Below are 14,868 nucleotides of genomic sequence, written 5' to 3'. Positions count from 1 at the left end.
GGCGTCCCATCTCGGTGGATGAAGTTCTGGCAGCGAACATTCTCGATTCCACTAGTCTAGCGAAAAAGAAAAAAAAAAAAAAAAAAAAAAAAAAAAAAATCACTCGAGAGACCAGGCTTACGCTTTTTTTTCCCCCCTTATAAAAACACTAGCAACAGTGCCTGAACGGGAAAAGGGGTCACGAAAGTTTTTATCGTAAAATGGAAGGGCACGAAAGAGAACAGAATTCGACAGACGATACGTAAACCTCTGCAGCTCTTTCCCCGTGCCTATCGGACATCGGTTTCCAAAAACTTTCTCGGGTGAGCGTCTTTTGTCTTTGAGCAGTGCAACAGACGCTTTGCAAACAGCACAAGTCTGCTTTTGAACCATCGTTTCAGACTTTGCAATCCCTTGAGATGGGGCGCTTTGTACTTGAGAGAAACAAAACCCACTCTGAGTCTTTCCTTTAACGATACAGGCCTATTCCCCTTTCCCTTAGAGAAACAACCTACTCGCTTCTGATCTCTCGAGGAATCTTAATACTCCCAACACACTGCGCCGTCAAGATCAACAAAGCAGTTTCCTACCACGTTGCCAGCGAGCGATAGGACCGTCTCGAGACGAAGTTTCCTCGGACAAAAACCCGAGCGATCTATCTTCAAGACTCGGTCCAAACGGCTCCGTCACCGTTCCGTCGCAGTCCCCTTCGGCTCCACACCACTGCCTTGTGGGAACGCCCCCTAGAAAAAAAGAAACGCTTTCATCAGGGTAACAAGCAGAATACAGCTCTAGCCTCGAGGACGGCTGGCACGCACACGGCCTGTATCGCCGCAGTCCCCTGAGCCGCAGCTCAGCGCGCGCCGACAGCGGTGACGGAGGACGCGCTGAAGGCGAAAAGCCGAAAGCCAACCCCCCGAAGCCCAGAACCGTGCTCAGGCACCCAGGAGTTAAGCCTAAAACCGGTTGAAAGAGCTGCCTCCTACCTGTTCCCCCGCCACCTCTCCCCCTCCGAGGCCAGCACCTTTCCTCGCGATCCCTTTTCGCAAACAAAAGACGGACGCCTGCGGCCTCAGCTCGGTACCGAAGCACCACGATGCGCTTGCCGGCGGCGTGCTCTCTCGCGAGGCTGACAGCTTCTCTGCACGCAACAGCCGAGGCCCTGTGAAAGGGGAGGAAGGCAAACACCCATCACGTCTCGCCGGGGTCAGGAGGGAGTCGGGGTGCGCTGCGGTCAGAGCCCAACGCCTTCCCCAGAGGAATTACCGGGCCACAACAAGAGGCAGGAGCGATCGGCAGACAGGCAGGTAACACGCACGGCAGCGATACCCACGGCAGACTGGCAGGACGCTTCCAGCCGCTTCACCCCGCCGCTTTGTTTCGAATTTCGTTAAAAGGCAATCCGATTCTTAAGGCTCACTCTGCTTTGAGGAGCTGCTGGAGAAAGGCTAACACGTGGCATTGGCGTTACCGTCGGAATTCCGGCGTAAAAATCACGGCAAAGCCGTGCCTTGTCAAGCGGCTTCCCAAGCAGGCTCTGGAGCCTTTCCACGAGACGGGCAAAGCCGGAGTCCCGCGGGAACCCTGTGCCAGCTCCGTCAGTAGGGCCCAGCTCTCCGACAAAGCGCACCGCCGTACGGAAACGTCAAGCGGGTTTATACCTCGGGCTCCTTTACAGCCTCGGAAAACAATACTGCCCGGCCGGACGCGCGGCTCTAAGCGCCTAGCAGGCCCGGCTGCGTTACCACGAGGGACCGACCATTCCTCCCCGGCCGTTGCCCGAGCCGCAGCGCAGCACTCGGAAGCGGCGGGCACACGGAGCCTCGCGGGCCCTCGGCGGCTACAAAAGGGATCCCTCCGTAGTCAGCAGTCCGACTCGCAAGCACGAGGCACGCGTGGCGAAGTAACATCTCGAGCGACCTTCGGTTCCGCTCCCCTTGACTTGTCGACGGACGCTTCCGGACGAACCTAGGGACAAAGGGAAAACAAAAGGCCCCGGGGTTTCGCGGGGAAGCAAACCAAAAGGCCTCTTCCCCTCGGCTGCTCCGGCCCCGGAGCTGACTGTCACGACACAAGATCAGCCAGACACCTGAGCTGCCGCTGCCTCCCAGCCCTCCCCGGCAGTTAAAAGGCTTGCGGAGAAAGCAGCAGTCGGGGGCGACGGCTGGGGATTCCGCTGCCGGCTGCCTTTTCTTGCTCTGGCCCGCTCGCAGGGGCGGGAAGAGGCTCCTGAGCCACAGACACCCGCCCGCCCCCCACCCCCCCACCCCCCCCCCGCGACAGCGTTACCGCAGGCCCCGAGGCAGCCTCTGCGGCCCGCGGGGGCCGGCAGCCCCAGCCGGCTGCCACGGCTCAGGCCAGCGGCTGGGGGAAAGACAAAGCCCCGCGCAGGGCTGCGGCGGCTGCGGCGGCTGCCCGGGCAGCCCGGAGGCGGCGGCGGGTGGGCGGCGGGGCGCCGCGGGCCGACCCCTCTCCCGGGCCCCGCCGCCACAAGCGAGCACCGGGGCCGCCCCGCCGCCGCTCCTCGCCGAGGTAGCGGCGCGGCTCCGAGAGACAAAAAAAAAAAAAAAAAAAACCACCCAAAAAAGGGCAGCCCCGTGAGGAGCCCGCTGACCACCGTCCCTGCCGGGGAGACGAGAACCGGCGGCAGCCCCGCCGGTCCCGGGCCGGGCCGCCCGCCTGCCTCAGCCCGCCCGCCGCCGGCACCAGGCGCTCCCTGCCGCGGCCGAGCGCCGGGCCGCCACATCCCCCCCGACTCGGCCGCTGCCCGCCGGCCCCCGGCCGCCCTTCAGCCCGAGCGCTCACCCAGCGCGCCGCCGCACGTCCCGGCCCGAAACTCTTCCAGGTTCCCGGCGAAGGCTCCGCACCTCCACAGCCACTCCAGCGCGCCGCGCGGGCCGGAAATGAACCCACCTTCCGGGGCCGTACGCGTAGCCCATACGTACGAGGCCGGAAGCCCCGCCCCTTTGGCGTCACGTCGTTTCTGCGCATGCGCTGCCCGATTGTTGGAGCGCTGCTGCCATCTAGCGAAATATAAATGGGTACTGCAGCCGGCCCTGTTGGTGGAGCGCTGCTGCCATCTAGCGAAATAAAAACGGGTACTGCAGCCGCCCGGTTGGTGGAGGTCCTTTCCTGCTATTTTGTGACTTGTGTTGGAAGTGCCTGGCACCAGGTTCGAGTATTAAGGCAGAAAGCCCCAGGGCCTCGTACCTCTGGGTGGTACATGCTGTGTCACACCAGCTACGGTGCCTTCCTGCTTTACAAATGCAATCAGTTTTGGCAAGTTTACAAAACTAGTGCTTTATCAGGAAGGTGTCTTTGGATTTCAGCTTACCCCTTTCTACTTTTCATATGCCTACATCGCAAGAAAAAGAAAGGGGTTTGCTTCTCAGGTTTGCTCCAGTTACTCGGCAATTCAGGCATGACCACAGCAGAGCTGTTTTCCTACAGTCTTTTTTGTTTCCAGAATCCTCCCTCCCCTCCCTAGAGAGGGCTATGTGCAGGGCAAAGCGGACACTATGAGTAGGGACGACTGAGTAAAGTTACCAAAGGGCCCGTGGTGCCTTCCTCGCAGCAAGGGACTGATTTCAGTTTTTCTATGCTTGGATGACTTTTGCAGCTCAGAGTTTGGTTAAATCTACTCGTGGGGCAGCACTTGAACGTCTGTTGAGTGATTCCATACTGGACAACAGCAGCCACACCCAGACAAAAGTCTCCTCGGGGACAGACACGATAGCAGACTTCGTGTGGGCTGACCTCACCTTTTGCTTGCAACCGGCACCTTATTTTGCAAAGGAATCTTTGAAACCCTCTTTCTTTGAGACAAGGGACCGTAAGGGCCAAGGGCCAAAGCAGCCACGCTGCAGCCTGGAGCCTGACGGTGGCTTCTCAGGTTCCAGCAATGGCTGTGGAGCACAGCTCTTGTGTCACCAAGCAGAGCGCCTGACACCCTGAAGTGCCTCGGCGCCCCGGGGGTGTGAAGCCTCTCTCTGGGGATCAGGCAGCCTCCCACCACAGGTCTTGCTGAGCTAAAATGACTCTGCAGAGGCTGTAAAATTGTCTCGGAGTGCTGTGCTGCTTAAGATGAAAGTGCTTCCGATAGCTCAAGCTAGCCCGCCCACTCAGCTCTTACGAGCTGTACCTCCATATGCCATGGGAAGAAGTATTTAACGCAGTAACTCCAACTCTCGGCTTGGCACCCAAACCCGTAGATCAAGCAGTCCATTTGTTCTTATTATTGGAAGTCTCCTTCCTCCCCTCCAAAGCCTGTCGTGCTTCCCTCCCTGGGCGAGGGCCCTACTCGTCTCGCATATCCAGCAAGCAGCCTCTCGAGTGCAGTTTCCACAGGCACATCTTCTTGATCCGGCAGGTCAACGTAGGTATCTAGCGTCTGATCGTCGATACCGGGATCAATCGCACAGAAAGCAGTCTTCAGATCATCTGCCTTCCCCTCTCTGTTCCAAAACAACACAGTCACCATTACGTTGTGGTATGTGAAAAGAACATTTACTTACTTGTGTCACACTGAGAATCCATGTTGCCCGAAATGCAGAGCAGAGATGTCTTTTGATACAGTCATCTCTGCCTCTACTAGCATCCCGTTGTTAAACACATGTGCAATAAAGACTGGTGAATGCTAAACGTCAGACTGACCGGAAGTTAAGAAATCTTAGATTGATGATAACCTGGGAAGACCTTAATTTCACTCTATTGTGCATTGATATCCCTTATTACAGAACTGTACTTCTTGCTAATCCAGCGCCCACGTTGGACAGGATTTCACTTCACAGGCACCTGCCCACCTCTGGCGTTCTCCTCGGTGCTCGGTGTGGCACCAGACTTTTTTTCAATGCAGTAATTGCCTCTTGTTTTGAGGTGGAATTATTTCTCAGATTTGCACCCGTTGTCAGTCCTATTTGCTCTTCCCACTCCTCAGAACCAGTCTCTGAAGATGTACAGGATTTTACCGCTATTTTGGGAGAGCTGAGGAGTGTGGATAACTGGCTAGCTGGAAAAGTTCACATAAACATAGTCTAGCTGGCTGGACAAAAATGCGCATCGCTCTCAGCTTATCTGAAGTAAAGCACAAATACGCTGCCTTTGGCTGTTCTTGTTACACAATAACAGGAAGATTTCGGTGGGAAAAGAATGTTGCAGGTGGGAACAGATAACTACAGAAGAGAAACTAGGGGTGGGCTTGATATTTAGGCAACTCACCAATAATGAGCTTAACTTTTGTAATACGTATGAGCTAATTATAACAAGGCATAAAAGGTGACTGTAAGGCACAATAAACGAAGTCTGCTGATCACTCATATGGATTGACTGTGTCTTCCCTCCGTCGCGACAGAGGAGCACTGTACCGAAGGGGATTAGTGGTACAACTGATCTCTGCTCGCTGTCTGCCACGCCAAAGTTCTTTGGGTCGGGGACTGCTGCTCGCAGTGTTCCGCAGAGCCGGGCTCAGCCAGGTCTCGGCATTCACTGCAACGGGCACAGCCCTGTAGCGCAGGGAGGCCTGCGCTGGCCACGCACACTGCGTCCACTGCGGGGTTCCCTCTGCACGCGCGGTCCTGAGCTACTGTCCCCATCAGCCCCTTCCCTCCATACTTACAGTAGATCTCCCAGCTTGTTCTTCAGCTGGCTCAGATACTCCTGCTTCCCCCTGACATCCTGGCTCCGGGGCTTGGCCACGAAAGCTTCAGCGCTCCCCGCCTCCTCCTGAAAGAAATTACAGCTGTGTTAGCACCGAACATGTGTTCCGGTCTGCACAGGAGCTGCCTCTCAACGTGCACGAAAATAACGCGGCTCTCCGAGAAATGGAATTTCCACGTGAAAAGTGGAAATAGAGAGAAAGAATATGGGAAAAACTCCCATCACAGAAAAGGCACAAGCTTGCACTGCCATTGTCTGCAGAGGGCCTTCAGGTGTTAGAGCTTGTGGTGGGCACTCCAGCTTTGTTAATCTGATAAACCTAGCTAGTCTCATAAAACTAATTTAATCCCTAATTTAATCCCATTCTCCTGAAAAGGAAAGAGCCAATCCAAGAACTAGTTGATGCAAGCAGGTACAGCACTGAAGACCTCATTGACAACTTATCCTTATGCAAAGAATTAAACTGACGTTACTTAGGTTTTAGGGATTAAAGTAGAGATTTAATTAAGGATTACATTTGTTTTAGGGATTTAGGGATTAAATTAGGGATAGGTCATTTGTGTGGGTCTCGCAGTACTACAAAACACATCTGTCAGCACCTTTGCAACTTGTCTCGAGTGCTCCAGGGTGGAAAAAAAATGGGACTCTCTGAGAGGTTCTGCCCAACAAAACCAGAAAAGGAAAGATCTTCCTTGGAAATACCTTTCAGGAATGGCAGGGAAAACGGCTCAAGCTTCTGGAAAGGCTGAGGAAAAGATGTCGAAGGATCAAAGAAATGCTACTCTATCCCAGAGAGAACCTCTGGATACAGTCGTGCTTAGTATGACGTGAAGAATTCTTGCAACGCTTCCTTGTCCCTGTATCATTGCCTGCTTCCCCCATGTGCTGGGGTACGGTGCAATGGGACATTGTGAGTTGAATGAACTTCCTCATGCCACAAGAAGCAGTCATTCCTTACAATGTAGTCTTGCTACTTAGTCATTCTGGCGCTTGTCTGCATTAATCTCGTCAGCAGAGAAGTAACCCGGGAAAACCCAAATACTGCTCTGCTGGACACTTCCCGGTCACGGCCACCAGTACCGGGGCAGGGAGAGGGGAGGAGGATGAGGCTTTTCAGCAGCAGGAAGCTGTTACTTTGGCTTGGCCGTATAGCGCAGCATTAGCAGGGGCTCGAGCCCACTAGAAATACCTGCATGTCCCGTGGTTCACGTGGCATCATTGTAAAGTGTGGCTACTTCAGCTATGTCTTCAGTATGCTCACCGTTTCAGCTTTTCTAGTGCACCTGAGTTTCCCTGGCTTTAAAGTTATCAGTGTTTACACTAAGAAGAAGGTGAATCTTGAAGACACCGGCCACAAAAGTAATTCTCCCACCTTCCTAATGGGTATTTATTACCAATTAATCTCAGTGGAAACAAGCAGTGAAGAAAGCTTCCACATACCCATGCAGGGAAGCCATTTCCCTCTCTTAGAGCTCCCGTTGCTATTTCTTCCAGAAGCACATCCACCAGCTGACTGCTGGTCTTCCCCTCAGCCAGAGAACCCCACTGGTCAGCTCCGCCTGGAAATCACCTCTGCAACAGCAAAAAGACACCGAGCTGCTAGGAGAACGTGCCCACACATACTGGTTTTGTGTGAATCCCACTAGGAGCCTAAGGATAGATACAGATCTCCAGGCATGTGGTTGGTCTCCTAAGCTGTCTAAGGCAAAATGGAATACCCTGCAAGCACCTCTCAGGCCACTCCTAAAAGCCTAGGAGAAAATGGGGTGTTGCAGGTGGGCTTAGGGGTTGGGGTTAGGGGTGTGGGAAAATCACCCTGAGGTGGGGGGAACTCGAGAAAATTGCGTCCTAACGGAAGCATAGTATTACGGAAAGCTTTTTTTAGGGTAGAATACAGCCCTAGCCTGGAGGACGGCTGGCACCCACACGGCCTGTATCGCCGCAGTCCCCTGAGCCGCAGCTCAGCGCGCGCCGACAGCGGTGACGGAGGACGCGCTGAAGGCGAAAAGCCAAAAGCAAACCCCTCGAAGCCCAGAACCTTGCTCAGGAACACAGGAGTTAAGCCTAAAACCGGTTGAAAGCTGCCTCCTACCTGTTCTCCCGCCACCTTTCCCCCTCCAATGTCAGCACCTTTCCTCGCGATCCCTTTTCGCAAACAAAAGACGGACGCCTGCGGTCTCAGCTCGGTACCGAAGCACCACGATGCGCTTGCCGGCTGCATGCTCTCTCACAAGGCTGACAGCTTCTCTGCACGCAACAGCCGAGGCCCTGTGAAAGGGGAGGAAGGCAAACACCGATCACGTCTCGCAGGGGTCAGGAGGGAGTCGGGGTGCGCTGCAGTCAGAGCCCAACGCCTTCCCCAGAGGAATTACCACAGCAGAACAAGAGGCAGGAGCGATCAGTAGACAGGCAGAAAACACGCACGGCAGCGATACCCACGTCAGACTGGCAGGACGCTTCCAGTCGCTTCACCCCGCAGCTTTGTTTTGAATTTAGTTAAAAGGTAATCAGATTCTTAACGCTCATTCTGCTTTTAATAGCTGCTGGAGAAAGGCTAACACGTGGCATTGGCATTACAGTCGGAATTCCAGTATAAAAATCACGGCAAAGCTGTGCTTTGTCAAGCGACTTTCAAAGCAGGCTCTGGAGCCTTTCAACAAGACAGTCAAATCTGGAGTCCCAAGGGAACTCTGTGCCAGCTCCATCAGTACATCTGAGCTCTCTGACAAAGTACACCGCCATACAGAAACGTAAGTGGGTTTATACCTCGGGCTCATTTACAATCTAGAAAAATAATACTGCCCGACCGGACGCGCTGCTTCAAGCGCCTAGCAGGCCCGGCTGCGTAACCACGAGGGACCGACAATGCCTCCCCGGCCGTTGCCCGAGCCGCAGCGCAGCACTCGGAAGCAGCGGGCACACGGAGCCTCGCGGGCCCTCGGCAAGTACAAAGGTTATCCCTCCGTAGTCAGCAGTCTGACTCACAAGCACAAGGCACACGGGGAAAAGTAACATCTCGACTGACCTTCGGTTCCGCTCCCCTTGATTTGTCAATGTACAATTCCAGACGAACCTAGGGACAAAGGAAAAACAAAAGACCCCCGTTTCACTGGGAAGCAAATCAAAAGGCCTCTTCCCCTCGGCTGCTCCGGACCCGGAGCTGACTGTCACGACACAAGATCAGCCAGACACCTGAGCTGCCGCTGCCTCCCAGCCCATCCCGGTGGTTAAACGCTTGCGGAGAAATCAGCAGTCGGGGGCGACGGGTGGGGATTCTGCTACCGGCTTTCTTTTCGTGCCTTTGCCCGCTCCCAGGGGCGGGAAGAGGCTCCTGAGCCACCCCCCCCCGCGACAGCGTTACCGCAGGCCCCAAGGCAGCCTCTGCGGCCCGCGGGGGCCGGCAGCCCCAGCCGGCTGCCACGGCTCAGGCCAGCGGCTGGGGGAAAGACAAAGCCCCGCGCAGGGCTGCGGCGGCTGCGGCGGCTGCCCGGGCAGCCCGGAGGCGGCGGCGGGTGGGCGGCGGGGCGCCGCGGGCCGACCCCTCTCCCGGGCCCCGCCGCCACAAGCGAGCACCGGGGCCGCCCCGCCGCCGCTCCTCGCCGAGGTAGCGGCGCGGCTCCGAGAGACAAAAAAAAAAAAAAAAAAACCACCCAAAAAAGGGCAGCCCCGTGAGGAGCCCGCTGACCACCGTCCCTGCCGGGGAGACGAGAACCGGCGGCAGCCCCGCCGGTCCCGGGCCGGGCCGCCCGCCTGCCTCAGCCCGCCCGCCGCCGGCACCAGGCGCTCCCTGCCGCGGCCGAGCGCCGGGCCGCCACATCCCCCCCCCGACCGGGCCGCTGCCCGCCGGCCCCCGGCCGCCCTTCAGCCCGAGCGCGCCGCCGCACGTCCCGGCCCGAAAGTCTTCCGGGCTCCCGGCGAAGGCTCCGTACCTCCACGGCCGCTCCAGCGCGCCGCGCGGGCCGGGAGTGAACCCGCCTTTCCCGGGCCGGATGCGCCATCTGCCCCTACGCACGAGGCCGGAAGCCCCGCCCCTTCGGCGTCAAGCCGCGTCTGCGCATGCGCTGCCCTTAGTTTGCCAGAAAGCCCTTCTGCGCATGCGCCGAGGCGTGTTGCGTCATCGGGCTGCGACGAGGCCGGAAGCCCCGCCCCCTTCGGCGTCAAGCCGCGTCTGCGCATGCGCTGCCCTTAGTTTGCCAGAAACCCCTTCTGCGCATGCGCCGAAGCCGGATTGCGTCATCGGCCCGCGACGTGCCCGGAAGCCACGCCCCCTTCGGCGTCAAGCCGCGTCTGCGCATGCGCTGCCCTTACTCCGCCGGGGGGGGCGCGGTGCTGCCGCCTGGCGAAAAAAATTGGGTACTGCAGCCCGTCTAGCTAACGGACTGCACAGTTTATTATATAGGCACGGCATCAAGAGGGGAACTCTGCCCACGGCCCGTTAGGAAGTTGCCTGGCGTCCCATCTCGGTGGATGAAGTTCTGGCAGCGAACATTCTCGATTCCACTAGTCTAGCGAAAAAGAAAAAAAAAAAAAAAAAAAAAAAAAAAAAAATCACTCGAGAGACCAGGCTTACGCTTTTTTTTCCCCCCTTATAAAAACACTAGCAACAGTGCCTGAACGGGAAAAGGGGTCACGAAAGTTTTTATCGTAAAATGGAAGGGCACGAAAGAGAACAGAATTCGACAGACGATACGTAAACCTCTGCAGCTCTTTCCCCGTGCCTATCGGACATCGGTTTCCAAAAACTTTCTCGGGTGAGCGTCTTTTGTCTTTGAGCAGTGCAACAGACGCTTTGCAAACAGCACAAGTCTGCTTTTGAACCATCGTTTCAGACTTTGCAATCCCTTGAGATGGGGCGCTTTGTACTTGAGAGAAACAAAACCCACTCTGAGTCTTTCCTTTAACGATACAGGCCTATTCCCCTTTCCCTTAGAGAAACAACCTACTCGCTTCTGATCTCTCGAGGAATCTTAATACTCCCAACACACTGCGCCGTCAAGATCAACAAAGCAGTTTCCTACCACGTTGCCAGCGAGCGATAGGACCGTCTCGAGACGAAGTTTCCTCGGACAAAAACCCGAGCGATCTATCTTCAAGACTCGGTCCAAACGGCTCCGTCACCGTTCCGTCGCAGTCCCCTTCGGCTCCACACCACTGCCTTGTGGGAACGCCCCCTAGAAAAAAAGAAACGCTTTCATCAGGGTAACAAGCAGAATACAGCTCTAGCCTCGAGGACGGCTGGCACGCACACGGCCTGTATCGCCGCAGTCCCCTGAGCCGCAGCTCAGCGCGCGCCGACAGCGGTGACGGAGGACGCGCTGAAGGCGAAAAGCCGAAAGCCAACCCCCCGAAGCCCAGAACCGTGCTCAGGCACCCAGGAGTTAAGCCTAAAACCGGTTGAAAGAGCTGCCTCCTACCTGTTCCCCCGCCACCTCTCCCCCTCCGAGGCCAGCACCTTTCCTCGCGATCCCTTTTCGCAAACAAAAGACGGACGCCTGCGGCCTCAGCTCGGTACCGAAGCACCACGATGCGCTTGCCGGCGGCGTGCTCTCTCGCGAGGCTGACAGCTTCTCTGCACGCAACAGCCGAGGCCCTGTGAAAGGGGAGGAAGGCAAACACCCATCACGTCTCGCCGGGGTCAGGAGGGAGTCGGGGTGCGCTGCGGTCAGAGCCCAACGCCTTCCCCAGAGGAATTACCGGGCCACAACAAGAGGCAGGAGCGATCGGCAGACAGGCAGGTAACACGCACGGCAGCGATACCCACGGCAGACTGGCAGGACGCTTCCAGCCGCTTCACCCCGCCGCTTTGTTTCGAATTTCGTTAAAAGGCAATCCGATTCTTAAGGCTCACTCTGCTTTGAGGAGCTGCTGGAGAAAGGCTAACACGTGGCATTGGCGTTACCGTCGGAATTCCGGCGTAAAAATCACGGCAAAGCCGTGCCTTGTCAAGCGGCTTCCCAAGCAGGCTCTGGAGCCTTTCCACGAGACGGGCAAAGCCGGAGTCCCGCGGGAACCCTGTGCCAGCTCCGTCAGTAGGGCCCAGCTCTCCGACAAAGCGCACCGCCGTACGGAAACGTCAAGCGGGTTTATACCTCGGGCTCCTTTACAGCCTCGGAAAACAATACTGCCCGGCCGGACGCGCGGCTCTAAGCGCCTAGCAGGCCCGGCTGCGTTACCACGAGGGACCGACCATTCCTCCCCGGCCGTTGCCCGAGCCGCAGCGCAGCACTCGGCAGCGGCGGGCACACGGAGCCTCGCGGGCCCTCGGCGGCTACAAAAGGGATCCCTCCGTAGTCAGCAGTCCGACTCGCAAGCACGAGGCACGCGTGGCGAAGTAACATCTCGAGCGACCTTCGGTTCCGCTCCCCTTGACTTGTCGACGGACGCTTCCGGACGAACCTAGGGACAAAGGGAAAACAAAAGGCCCCGGTTTCGCGGGGAAGCAAACCAAAAGGCCTCTTCCCCTCGGCTGCTCCGGCCCCGGAGCTGACTGTCACGACACAAGATCAGCCAGACACCTGAGCTGCCGCTGCCTCCCAGCCCTCCCCGGCAGTTAAAAGGCTTGCGGAGAAAGCAGCAGTCGGGGGCGACGGCTGGGGATTCCGCTGCCGGCTGCCTTTTCTTGCTCTGGCCCGCTCGCAGGGGCGGGAAGAGGCTCCTGAGCCACACACACCCCCCCCACCCCCCCCCCACCCCCACCCCCCCGCGACAGCGTTACCGCAGGCCCCGAGGCAGCCTCTCTGCGGCCCGCGGGGGCCGGCAGCCCCAGCCGGCTGCCACGGCTCAGGCCAGCGGCTGGGGGAAAGACAAAGCCCCGCGCAGGGCTGCGGCGGCTGCCCGGGCAGCCCGCAGGCGGCGGCGGGGGGGCGGCGGGGCGGCGCGGGCCGACCCCTCTCCCGGGCGCCGCCGCCACGAGCGAGCACCGGGGCCGCCCCGCCGCCGCTCCTCGCCGAGGTAGCGGCGCGGCTCCGAGAGAAAAAAAAAAAAAAAAAAAAAAAAAAAAAAACAGAAAAAAAAAACCAAACAAAAACCCACTCACCCAGAAAAGGGCAGCCCCGTGAGGAGCCCGCTGACCACCGTCCCTGCCGGGGAGACGAGAACCGGCGGCAGCCCCGCCGGTCCCGGGCCGGGCCGCCCGCCTGCCTCAGCCCGCCCGCCGCCGGCACCAGGCGCTCCCTGCCGCGGCCGAGCGCCGGGCCGCCACATCCCCCCCCCGACCGGGCCGCTGCCCGCCGGCCCCCGGCCGCCCTTCAGCCCGAGCGCGCCGCCGCACGTCCCGGCCCGAAAGTCTTCCGGGCTCCCGGCGAAGGCTCCGTACCTCCACGGCCGCTCCAGCGCGCCGCGCGGGCCGGGAGTGAACCCGCCTTTCCCGGGCCGGATGCGCCATCTGCCCCTACGCACGAGGCCGGAAGCCCCGCCCCTAGGGGGGGGGGGTCAAAGCCGCTTCTGCGCATGCGCCGCCCCCGGTCGGCCAGAAAGGCTTCTGCGCATGCGCCAAAGCGCGATTGCGTCATCTGCCCGTACGCCCGAGGCCGGAAGCCCCGCCCCTTCGGCGTCAAGCCGCGTCTGCGCATGCGCTGCCCTTAGTTTGCCAGAAAGCCCTTCTGCGCATGCGCCGAGGCGTGTTGCGTCATCGGGCTGCGACGAGGCCGGAAGCCCCGCCCCCTTCGGCGTCAAGCCGCGTCTGCGCATGCGCTGCCCTTAGTTTGCCAGAAACCCCTTCTGCGCATGCGCCGAAGCCGGATTGCGTCATCGGCCCGCGACGTGCCCGGAAGCCACGCCCCCTTCGGCGTCAAGCCGCGTCTGCGCATGCGCTGCCCTTACTCCGCCGGGGGGGGCGCGGTGCTGCCGCCTGGCGAAAAAAATTGGGTACTGCAGCCCGTCTAGCTAACGGACTGCACAGTTTATTATATAGGCACGGCATCAAGAGGGGAACTCTGCCCACGGCCCGTTAGGAAGTTGCCTGGCGTCCCATCTCGGTGGATGAAGTTCTGGCAGCGAACATTCTCGATTCCACTAGTCTAGCGAAAAAGAAAAAAAAAAAAAAAAAAAAAAAAAAAAAAATCACTCGAGAGACCAGGCTTACGCTTTTTTTTCCCCCCTTATAAAAACACTAGCAACAGTGCCTGAACGGGAAAAGGGGTCACGAAAGTTTTTATCGTAAAATGGAAGGGCACGAAAGAGAACAGAATTCGACAGACGATACGTAAACCTCTGCAGCTCTTTCCCCGTGCCTATCGGACATCGGTTTCCAAAAACTTTCTCGGGTGAGCGTCTTTTGTCTTTGAGCAGTGCAACAGACGCTTTGCAAACAGCACAAGTCTGCTTTTGAACCATCGTTTCAGACTTTGCAATCCCTTGAGATGGGGCGCTTTGTACTTGAGAGAAACAAAACCCACTCTGAGTCTTTCCTTTAACGATACAGGCCTATTCCCCTTTCCCTTAGAGAAACAACCTACTCGCTTCTGATCTCTCGAGGAATCTTAATACTCCCAACACACTGCGCCGTCAAGATCAACAAAGCAGTTTCCTACCACGTTGCCAGCGAGCGATAGGACCGTCTCGAGACGAAGTTTCCTCGGACAAAAACCCGAGCGATCTATCTTCAAGACTCGGTCCAAACGGCTCCGTCACCGTTCCGTCGCAGTCCCCTTCGGCTCCACACCACTGCCTTGTGGGAACGCCCCCTAGAAAAAAAGAAACGCTTTCATCAGGGTAACAAGCAGAATACAGCTCTAGCCTCGAGGACGGCTGGCACGCACACGGCCTGTATCGCCGCAGTCCCCTGAGCCGCAGCTCAGCGCGCGCCGACAGCGGTGACGGAGGACGCGCTGAAGGCGAAAAGCCGAAAGCCAACCCCCCGAAGCCCAGAACCGTGCTCAGGCACCCAGGAGTTAAGCCTAAAACCGGTTGAAAGAGCTGCCTCCTACCTGTTCCCCCGCCACCTCTCCCCCTCCGAGGCCAGCACCTTTCCTCGCGATCCCTTTTCGCAAACAAAAGACGGACGCCTGCGGCCTCAGCTCGGTACCGAAGCACCACGATGCGCTTGCCGGCGGCGTGCTCTCTCGCGAGGCTGACAGCTTCTCTGCACGCAACAGCCGAGGCCCTGTGAAAGGGGAGGAAGGCAAACACCCATCACGTCTCGCCGGGGTCAGGAGGGAGTCGGGGTGCGCTGCGGTCAGAGCCCAACGCCTTCCCCAGAGGAATTACCGGGCCACAACAAGAGGCAGGAGCGAT

General features: G+C 58.2%; 1 long non-coding RNA gene across 2 annotated transcripts; it reads right to left on the bottom strand.

Moving 5' to 3' along the window:
* Window positions 1–3,263: 3,263 nt before the first annotated feature.
* Window positions 3,264–7,864, bottom strand: LOC130157934 (uncharacterized). Of its 2 annotated transcripts, XR_008825093.1 has the most exons (4): window positions 7,727–7,864; window positions 7,075–7,206; window positions 5,594–5,700; window positions 3,264–4,433 (listed from the first exon to the last, which is right to left on the bottom strand). It is a non-coding gene; the product is annotated as an uncharacterized LOC130157934 (long non-coding RNA). The 2 variants fall into 2 exon arrangements; XR_008825092.1 differs by lacking the exon at window positions 7,727–7,864 and having other exon boundaries at window positions 7,075–7,526.
* Between the last annotated feature and the right edge of the window lie 7,004 nt (window positions 7,865–14,868).

Source organism: Falco biarmicus, chromosome 13 (assembly GCF_023638135.1).
Source record: "Falco biarmicus isolate bFalBia1 chromosome 13, bFalBia1.pri, whole genome shotgun sequence".
Taxonomy (NCBI): Eukaryota; Metazoa; Chordata; class Aves; order Falconiformes; family Falconidae; genus Falco; species Falco biarmicus.
This window is presented reverse-complemented; position numbering and strand designations above follow the sequence as displayed.